At 43.4% G+C, this 8,503-nt stretch overlaps 1 long non-coding RNA gene across 2 annotated transcripts; it reads left to right on the top strand.

Annotated features, from left to right (window-relative positions):
- Positions 1-2,618: 2,618 nt before the first annotated feature.
- On the top strand, positions 2,619-8,082 carry LOC123147286 (uncharacterized). Of its 2 annotated transcripts, XR_006473155.1 has the most exons (6): positions 2,619-3,095; positions 3,184-4,304; positions 4,382-4,603; positions 6,740-6,861; positions 7,417-7,522; positions 7,636-8,082. It is a non-coding gene; the product is annotated as an uncharacterized lncRNA (long non-coding RNA). The 2 variants fall into 2 exon arrangements; XR_006473154.1 differs by lacking the exon at positions 6,740-6,861 and having other exon boundaries at positions 2,623-3,095.
- The last annotated feature ends 421 nt before the right edge of the window (positions 8,083-8,503 follow it).

The raw sequence follows: 8,503 nt of genomic DNA, 5'->3' as shown, positions 1-8,503 counted from the left end.
TCATTTGGTTTGACTCAAATATATTCCAAAATAATATTTAAAAATACTTAACAGGTAAAAATAATCTCATATTCATATTCTACATATTTTTCTAATCAAATTTCATATATAACATGTTTAAATCGGAGTTACGGTTTAAAAGATATGGATGATTTTAAAAACCATTTGTTTGACTTAAATATGATCCGCGGATGAATTACCTAAAACATCAGGTTTTTTTTCGAAAAATGTAAAATAACGGTTCGGGCGTGACTTAAATTCGGACGGCGGGTTGATTTTAAGAAAAATCAGAGACTTTTGTGTAAAATACGAAAATAACGATTCGTTTTAACTTAAAACAGGACAACGGGTTGAATTCTCTTAAATAGAGGGACTTTTCTGAAAAATGCCATGACGGACGAAAGAAACCCAATTTTCTTTATTATTACTAGCAAAATGGCCCGTGCGTTGCAACGGGAGAATTTTTTTTTTCATAATCTTCAATTGCCATGACCATATTTTGCTGCATCACCGAGATACACCATCACTCTCATTTTTGTCAAATCGTGAACATTTTTTGAAAATCATGAATGTTTTCTAAAATCGTGAACATGTCTGAAATCGTGAACCTTTTCCAAATTCTTGAACATCTTTATAGATTTTGAACATTTTCTAAAATCATGAACATTTTTGAATTCATGAACATTTTACACTATCTGCAAAAAAACATTTTCTAAAACCATGATCATTTGAACATCTTTATAGATTTTGAACATTTCATAAAACATTTTTATTGAATAGGCGAATATTTTTTTGGAAATTGGTGGAACAATTTTGAAATTCGTGACATTTTTTTGATTTAACAAACATTTTTCTAAAATGCATGATCATTTTTTGAAATAAAGAACATTTTATGAAGTAATAAATTATTTTTTAAATCACAAACTATTTTTAAAATTTTATGATAGTTTGCAATGCATGAATATTTTTTGAATTGGTGAACGTTTGTCCAATTTCACTAACATTTTTTAATAAAAAAACTTTTATTAAAAATCATGAACATATTTTGACTTCGCGAACATATTTTTTAAAATTGTGGTTTTTTTTAATATGTGAACATTTTTAAAAAATTGTGAAATTTATCTGAATCCACAAATATTTATAAATTATTAAACATTTTGTTTCAAAATTTGCGTTTTTATAATTTTCAAAACTTTTTTGAAGTTCCAAATTATTTAAAGTAGAAAAAATGACAAATACGAAAGAAGAAAATGAAAAAAAAAGAAAATTTGAAAAATAGGTTTTCCGGACATGGGCCGGCTCAAACAGGCGCGCTATGTCTTCCCTGTGTGAATTGTTTTTTATCACTTATAGGTAGCATCGGAGGGTAATATTTTATAACTTTGAGAGCAGTTTTGATGACGTACCGCCAGAAGCAATAGCTCATTTATTATTAACCTAACATATCCATGCGTTGCAACGAGACAATAAAAATTGACATGCTTCAGCAAACATCAATTTTCGTTAATCGGGTTGGGGAGGAGGTTAAGTTTGACGATGGCAAAAATGATAGATCAATTAACAATAAGACTCTTTGGGGTGCTAGATTAATTATTGTACTACCACCAGACAATAAAAATATTGTGCATGCAGAAAGTAATTTTACCTAGATATAATTGTTGTTATTCTTTCATATCATTAATGTTTGAGATAAAAAGTGTGTATAAGATGGTTGTCAAGTTTTCTTCATACCACATCCTTTTCCTGATCCGGAATAATAGTTTTATTAAGATTAACTAAAGACTCTATTGCCATGACACGTAAATACCTGTGTTTTGGCGGCGATGATTCATTATGCACTTGTATGAATCGGGATCAATAGTGCCTAGATTATGCACTTATATGAACCGGGATCAATAGTGCCCCAAGACAATTTATTTTGTATTTACTTTACTGGACGTGCAAGTATATATGTTTTTTGCTGTGTTCCCGCCTGTGCCCGTTCCCGCTGGCTCGTGTCGCGTGTAGGAGCTCGTCCCTGCCGGCGCGAAGGCAACGGGCACTCATCCCGCGCCACGCTCCTCCATGCCAGCGCCCGTTCTCGTAGGAGCTACTCCGCGCCCGGCATCGACTCGCCACGCCTGGCAGCACCCGGTATCACGCGACCACGCCCGGCCTCGTGCTCGCCGTGCCATGCTCACCATGCTCGCCGTGCCACCCTCGTCTCACCCAGCCGTGCCCAACCTCGCGCTCGCCACGCTTGCCATGCCGCCCCCGCCGTAGGGCTCGAGCTCGCCCGCCGGCCGCCTCGCGCGCTGTAAGCTCCCCTGCCTGCTACATGTTTGACGAAATGTCAGAACAGACATATTAGAAATGGATCAACTATCATTGACGCGCATCGGCCGACCCAAACGAAAAACCGACATAGACGTCCGCTCCGGCCGACCCAACAGACAAAAATGGACGCATCATGCGTCCGTTTAGATCACTGTGGTGGAGTTGCTCTAAACAGAGTAAAATTGAACCTTAAAACAAAATGTAATTCAGCATGCTAACACGCGTCGTGATGGACTCAGAGATTTTAACCGTCAACGTGGGCTAGCTAGCTGACACACGACAGCTCGTCTAGAAGAAACCAGACTCCACGCGTCCTATGGAATCTGCCGTCGCAAACTTATCTCCACATTTTCTCATCACATAACAATCCAATCTCCCCTAAGACACGCCGCCGCTGCCGCCAGGATCCTCCCCCTGCGCATCTCCCGCACACCCCATCACCTCTGCATGCCGGCGGATCTCGCGCTCCACCGGCGGCCGCCGTCGCTCCAGCACCGACGGGCACTCTCGGCCCTTTTTTTCTTCTGGTTTTTCAGATCAGATCGGCTCTGTCACTCCTCCCGCTCGAGGCCGCCGTCGCAAGCTCGAGCACCACCTTCGCTGCCCCCTCCCCCTCCAAATCAGACACGGGTCGGTCTCGCGCGCGAGCACGGCGTCGCCCACGGCCCGCAGCCCCGGAGCAACATGTCGACGCTCGCACTTCGCAGGAACCAGGAGCCCCACGACTGCTTCCCTTTCTTTAGCTCGCTGCCGAGCGTCTCCGGCCAAGCCGCGCGCCGGTGAGCCCTCCCTTTCTTCCTCCATCTCGCTTCTCTCTCCCGTTCTTCTTTTCTCTAAGAGCTCTCTCTGTCTTTTATTTTTCTCTAGAGAGACGGCCATGGCCGCCCGATGCCCGAGCGCCACCGGCCAAGGACCCGCCGGCGTCCAGACCCCCTCCACGCCATCCCCATCTCGCTGGAGACCTGCACCAAATCCCATCCAGCACCGCGCCACCCTTCGGTCCCCGCCCCGCAGTTCTGCAGCCTGAGCGCTTCAGCCGCCTCGCGCTCGAAGCAGAGGAGAGGAGCTCCCTGCCACGAGCCTCTTCAGCACCGGCAAACCAGTAGGCCGACCCCTTCCTTGGCTCCTGCGGCGTGGATGCCGGCGGCAAGTGGCCGCCCATGCCCGGCGGTGGAGAACGCAAATGGACAAGCGGCGGTGGTGCCCGGTGGTGAAGCAGTTTAATTAAGGAGCGTGGGTACAATTGTAACTAATGCACGGGTGTTTTTGCAAACAGCAAACTGTTTTTTAATACCCACTTAAAACAGGACCGCGGGTTGAATTCTCAAAATCGGAGGGGCCTTTCTGTAAAATTGCCACGACGTACGACCAGAAGCACTCCGTGCTTTATTAGTAGGGAAAGAGGTAAAGATTGAAATATCTAAAAAAGATTTATACTTCGTATTTAGGAACCAAGGAAGTGCAGTTGTGACTCTCAGTCTCACTCTCTCCTCACCGCTCTCACTTTCTCCTCACCGCTTAGCCCTTTTCCCTTCATGCTACGAATACTTTTCACTTTCCAGAAATACCCTCCCACCACCGCTCTCACACACTCGAGCTCACACTCTTGTCCCCCTCTCACCCACCCCTTCTCGCTCCCCTCCAGATCCCCACTGTCGTCGGCCTCTCCTCGCCGCCGTCACCGGCCTCTCCTCGACTCCCTTTCTCTCCACCACCATGCACCCCGTTTCCTCCCACCGCGCACCCCGCACCGTAGGTCAAAAGCTTGATTTTTTAGGCGCCAGCGACAAGCTTCTGGGCGGCGGGGGCTAGATCCGCGTGCGTCCATGCCGGCTTCGCAGCGGTGCTTGATGTGGAGTGGCGCTGGAGCAGCGGAGCGGGGCTTTCTTCCTCACCTCACAGTGCCGTCCTCCTCCACGACCATGCAACCGCAACAGCGGAGGAGCCGAATCCCTAGCCAGCGAGCTCAGGTAGCCATGGGTCCATGGGTACGAATCCCTCCTCTTCTCTCTCTCTGACCCCCGTCTCTTCTCCCTCCCTCTCTGACCCCTGTCTCCATGACCAGGGCGACGCCATGGAAGGGCCACCAACTACACCAGCGAGGAGAGGAGAAAGAGAGTAGCCTGATGGTCGTCTTCCACCTCCGCCTATGCCCCCACCCTCCACCTCCACCTACGCCCCCGCCGGAGATAGTACAATGGCCAAGGAAATAGGCAGGAGGCGCTGCTTCCCGGATGGACATGGACATGCTTCTCCAACTCTGCTTCTTCCTGGGTCGCCATGGAAGGTACTCCATGTTATGCTTTGTTATGCTCCATGTTATGCTTCTGCAACTTACTTATGCATAATTCAGTCAAGATAAAACTGTAGAAATCTCAAAGTTTAGCATGGACTGAATAATGTTTGTGCATAATTCAGTCAAATTCAGTTAAGGATTTTGTTATGATTGTTATTGGATCATCCATGGACTGAATAATTCAGTCAAATTTAGCTAAGACAATTCAGTCAAATTCAGCTAAGATCATTCATGGAATTGTTCTTGCATTCAATCATGAGCTTCCTTCATTCGTTCATTCAGAGGGATAATTGTTTACAACCTGCACAAATTGTCCATTTTTTGATTTGTTAGCATCACTCAGTCATCCACCATTACACTTTCCTTGTCCTGCCTTTTTGTTGTGAATTATGCAAGTTGTGCTTGCTTTAAATTGCAGTAGGAAGAACTTGCTTTAACAGAATTTGCTTACAACAGTAGTAGCTTGCAATTTTGCTTGGTTGCACTACTTGAGTAGTCCCCCCTACATACTCTGTAGCAAGTGCAGTAGTGTCCTCTCCCCTCTCTTCTTTTTCAGTACAGTAGGAGCATTCTCTTATCTGCTTTAACTGTAACTTTGGCTGAAACATTTTTCTATTAATTAAAATAAATTCAAACCTTTTCCTTTAATTAAGTTAAACCTTTTAATTTACTCCTCCAGTAGTAATTAACTGAAATCTTTTGTGTTAACTCAAATTAAATAAAAACATTTTTTGTTAATAAAAATAAACTGAAGCCTTTTCCTTTAATTAACTTAAATCTTTTCAGTTAAGGAGTACTCCTCCAGTAGTATTGGTCATTCAGGAGTAGTTATATCTGTCATTCAGGAGTACTATTAATTAGGGAGGAGTAAAATTAACTTGTGCTTGCATTATAAGGCTAGCTAGATGAGTAGTATTGGTATACGGTTAGGATTAGGTTGTTATTTAGTGAGATGATGATTAAACCTTTCTTGGGGTTGTTTGGATTGGATACGGAGTTTTTGCCAATTCAGTTTCCCATAAACTCGTTTAATGGGCTAACCAGCAGAAATTTGTTAGCGTAACAAAAAGTATAGTTTTTTAGGGACATAATTAGTAAAACTTGGTTTTAGTAGAACATGCAAAGTGTCTTCTAATATTTATTCTTTAAACCATTTTAGCCGTTCCTATTAAAAAAGGCATAGCGTGAGCATCAATCGGATCAAGGAAATCACTTACGCCTCAATCAGGCAAAGGTAGTAGCATGGCCTTAACATTGTGTATAGTTATAGTCTACTCTAGAAGATGGTTAACACCTTAACGTTGTGACTCATGTGTTCTTGGTGAATGTGCCTGAGTGTCTTGAAACTTCCAAGAAGGAAAATAACTGTGGTCAAGGAGGCTAGCTTCCTCTTCTTGTTCGATCTACCAATCCTGACCAAATTTTGAATTGTACACACCCACAATGCATTTCAAGAAAGCAAAACACAATGGCAGAATCATACAGATTTATGCCAGGTAACCTAAAATAAATGTCAGTACTCTACAATGGTGACAGTCATACTGATGTACCATTTGTAAAAATCGAATGCAAAGCTTGGTCTGCATCTTTTGGCAAATAGCTTAAGGTTGATGTTTCTAATCCTGTACATGGTACTTTGGAATCACCTTATGCATTGAATTTTGAGGCCTGAAATTGATGTTTAAGAACATGTTAGAAATTAAGGATAGTTGCGTGCTAAATCTTATCACAGAGGTACCGAAAAAAGCAGATCAACAGATTATGTTCCTTTTCTTCATATCGAAGTATGTGTCGCCTAGAAAAACTCATCCTTTAATAGTTGAGATAGTAGAGATATGAGGAGATCACTGATGGCTTCACTCAGCTTGGGTTCTTCATTAATTATTAGATACATACTTTCTTATCCATGTATTTCTAACAAGAGATTCTATGCAATTGAAGTTTAAGTCAGTTTTTATATTTCTATATATGATATTAGATGCCACATGTTTTTACCATATTTAAAAACATATGAATTAGAAAGAAATACGACACCTTAGTATTTTTGTTCTTCTTTAGCAAGTCACTGTCCAAACATCTTCCTCCTGCATCTGTTTGAAATTTCACGTTGTCTATTGTTATTTCCAGCTTAAACAAGTATAGGACGGGTAGATGTCGCGGGCTGGATTTTGTGCGGGCATGTGGGACACTGCGCGATGGCTGTCATACGAGGCGGGGGATCGAATGAGGTGGTCGAACCACGAGTGGAGGTCGAACCATCACGACGTTCGATCCCCCTTTAATACTAGAGATATGTTCTAAACTAAACATGCAGTCTTTATATGATTATATTATCAATAATAAGATGTAGATAGTGACAAGAAAAATCTAAGAAAGTATGATGTTCTACTGTAGGTAGTGACAAGGCTATTATTACTGCTAAAAACAGAGATATTGTCTTTTAACCTGGGCATATTGTTGTTGTCTTTTAACCTGGGCATGGTGCGCCAAAAAACAGAGATATTGTCTTTTAACCTGGGCATCTTGCTCGTGTCTAATAGTGCAGATTAGATAGTGACAAGAAAAAGCTAACAAAGTATGATGTTCTGCTGTGGGTACTGACAAGGCTATTATTACTGCCAAAAAACAGAGATATTGTCTTTTAACCTGGGCATATTGTTGTTGTCTTTTAACCTGGGCATGTTGCACAAAAAAAATAGAGATATTGTCTTTTAAGCTAGGCATCTTGCTCTTGGCTAATAGTGCAGATTAGAGATTTGTTCAATAAATATTATATTTACCATACCATTTTCTCTTCTATACAGAAAGTAGTAAGAATCTAAGAAAGCCGAAGCCTTCCAGCACACTGCAACAATAGGAAGAGCACAAGTCGAACAGGGACACAACTCACACACTACGGTGGACAGAAAGGTATTTAACTGTTGGTACAAAGCTGGTTGGAGATACCTCTGTCCTGTGATGCTTTTTCAATGTAGTTGGAGTTCAAGTTAAAGATGCAATCTGAGTACTACTGTAATATGCAGGTAACTACATTGCTGAAATAGTTGATGATGGCAAACCTAGGGCATGATGGGCACCGTTGAATATAACAAAGGTGGATCTCCATCCTTTGTAGCAACAGCCATCGCCTCGCAACAGGATCTTCGTCCTTTGCAGCAACAGCCGTCGCCTCGCAACAGCCATCGAGCGAAGGTTATGTTTCGGACGCCGAGGTTGCGGTGTAGTTGTGATGATCACACAACTGGGTCGATGGAGCTCGTACGCGAGGAAGAACTGGCATTTATGTCCTTGGTGGCAACGTGCGTTGGCGGGTCGATGGAGCTTGTTCGATGGTTTGATTTTTGGTAGATGGACCTCGTTCGTGGGTTGCCGAACTGTTTTGTTTGTTGGCTAGGTGTGTGATAGTGGGGTTTGGCTCGTTTGACTGGTGGTCCATGGGCCGAATATCGAATGAGTTGGCCTTGGTTTTTTGGGCTTGCGGGCTGGATTTTGTGCGGGCGTGTGGGACACTGCACGATGGCCGTCGTATGAGGCGGGGGGATCGAACAAGGTGGTCGAACAACGAGGGGAGGTTGAACCATCACAACGTTCGATCCCCCTTTAATAGTAGAGAAATTGTCAAATCCGCCCCTCAAAGGATCGCGGACGTGCCCGGGCGCGTCCACGAGCACCAACCGGGCACCCCTTGAATAATGTAATCCACATCCAGACACCTCAATTATCATATCTCAAATCCATACAAACTCATGTAACTATGTTGATGCACACACATCGTCTGGCTACTCTATCACTACTAACTAAACATGTCATCGGACTATCAAAAATTGGCATATTTGGGCATGGTGGAGTTCATCCACAGCTGCCCTTGCCCTTCCCGGCGCCCTTGCCGTC

This window comes from Triticum aestivum, chromosome 7A (assembly GCF_018294505.1).
Source record: "Triticum aestivum cultivar Chinese Spring chromosome 7A, IWGSC CS RefSeq v2.1, whole genome shotgun sequence".
Taxonomy (NCBI): Eukaryota; Viridiplantae; Streptophyta; class Magnoliopsida; order Poales; family Poaceae; genus Triticum; species Triticum aestivum.
Note: the sequence above shows the minus strand (reverse complement) of the source record. Positions and strands in the feature narration are given on the sequence as shown.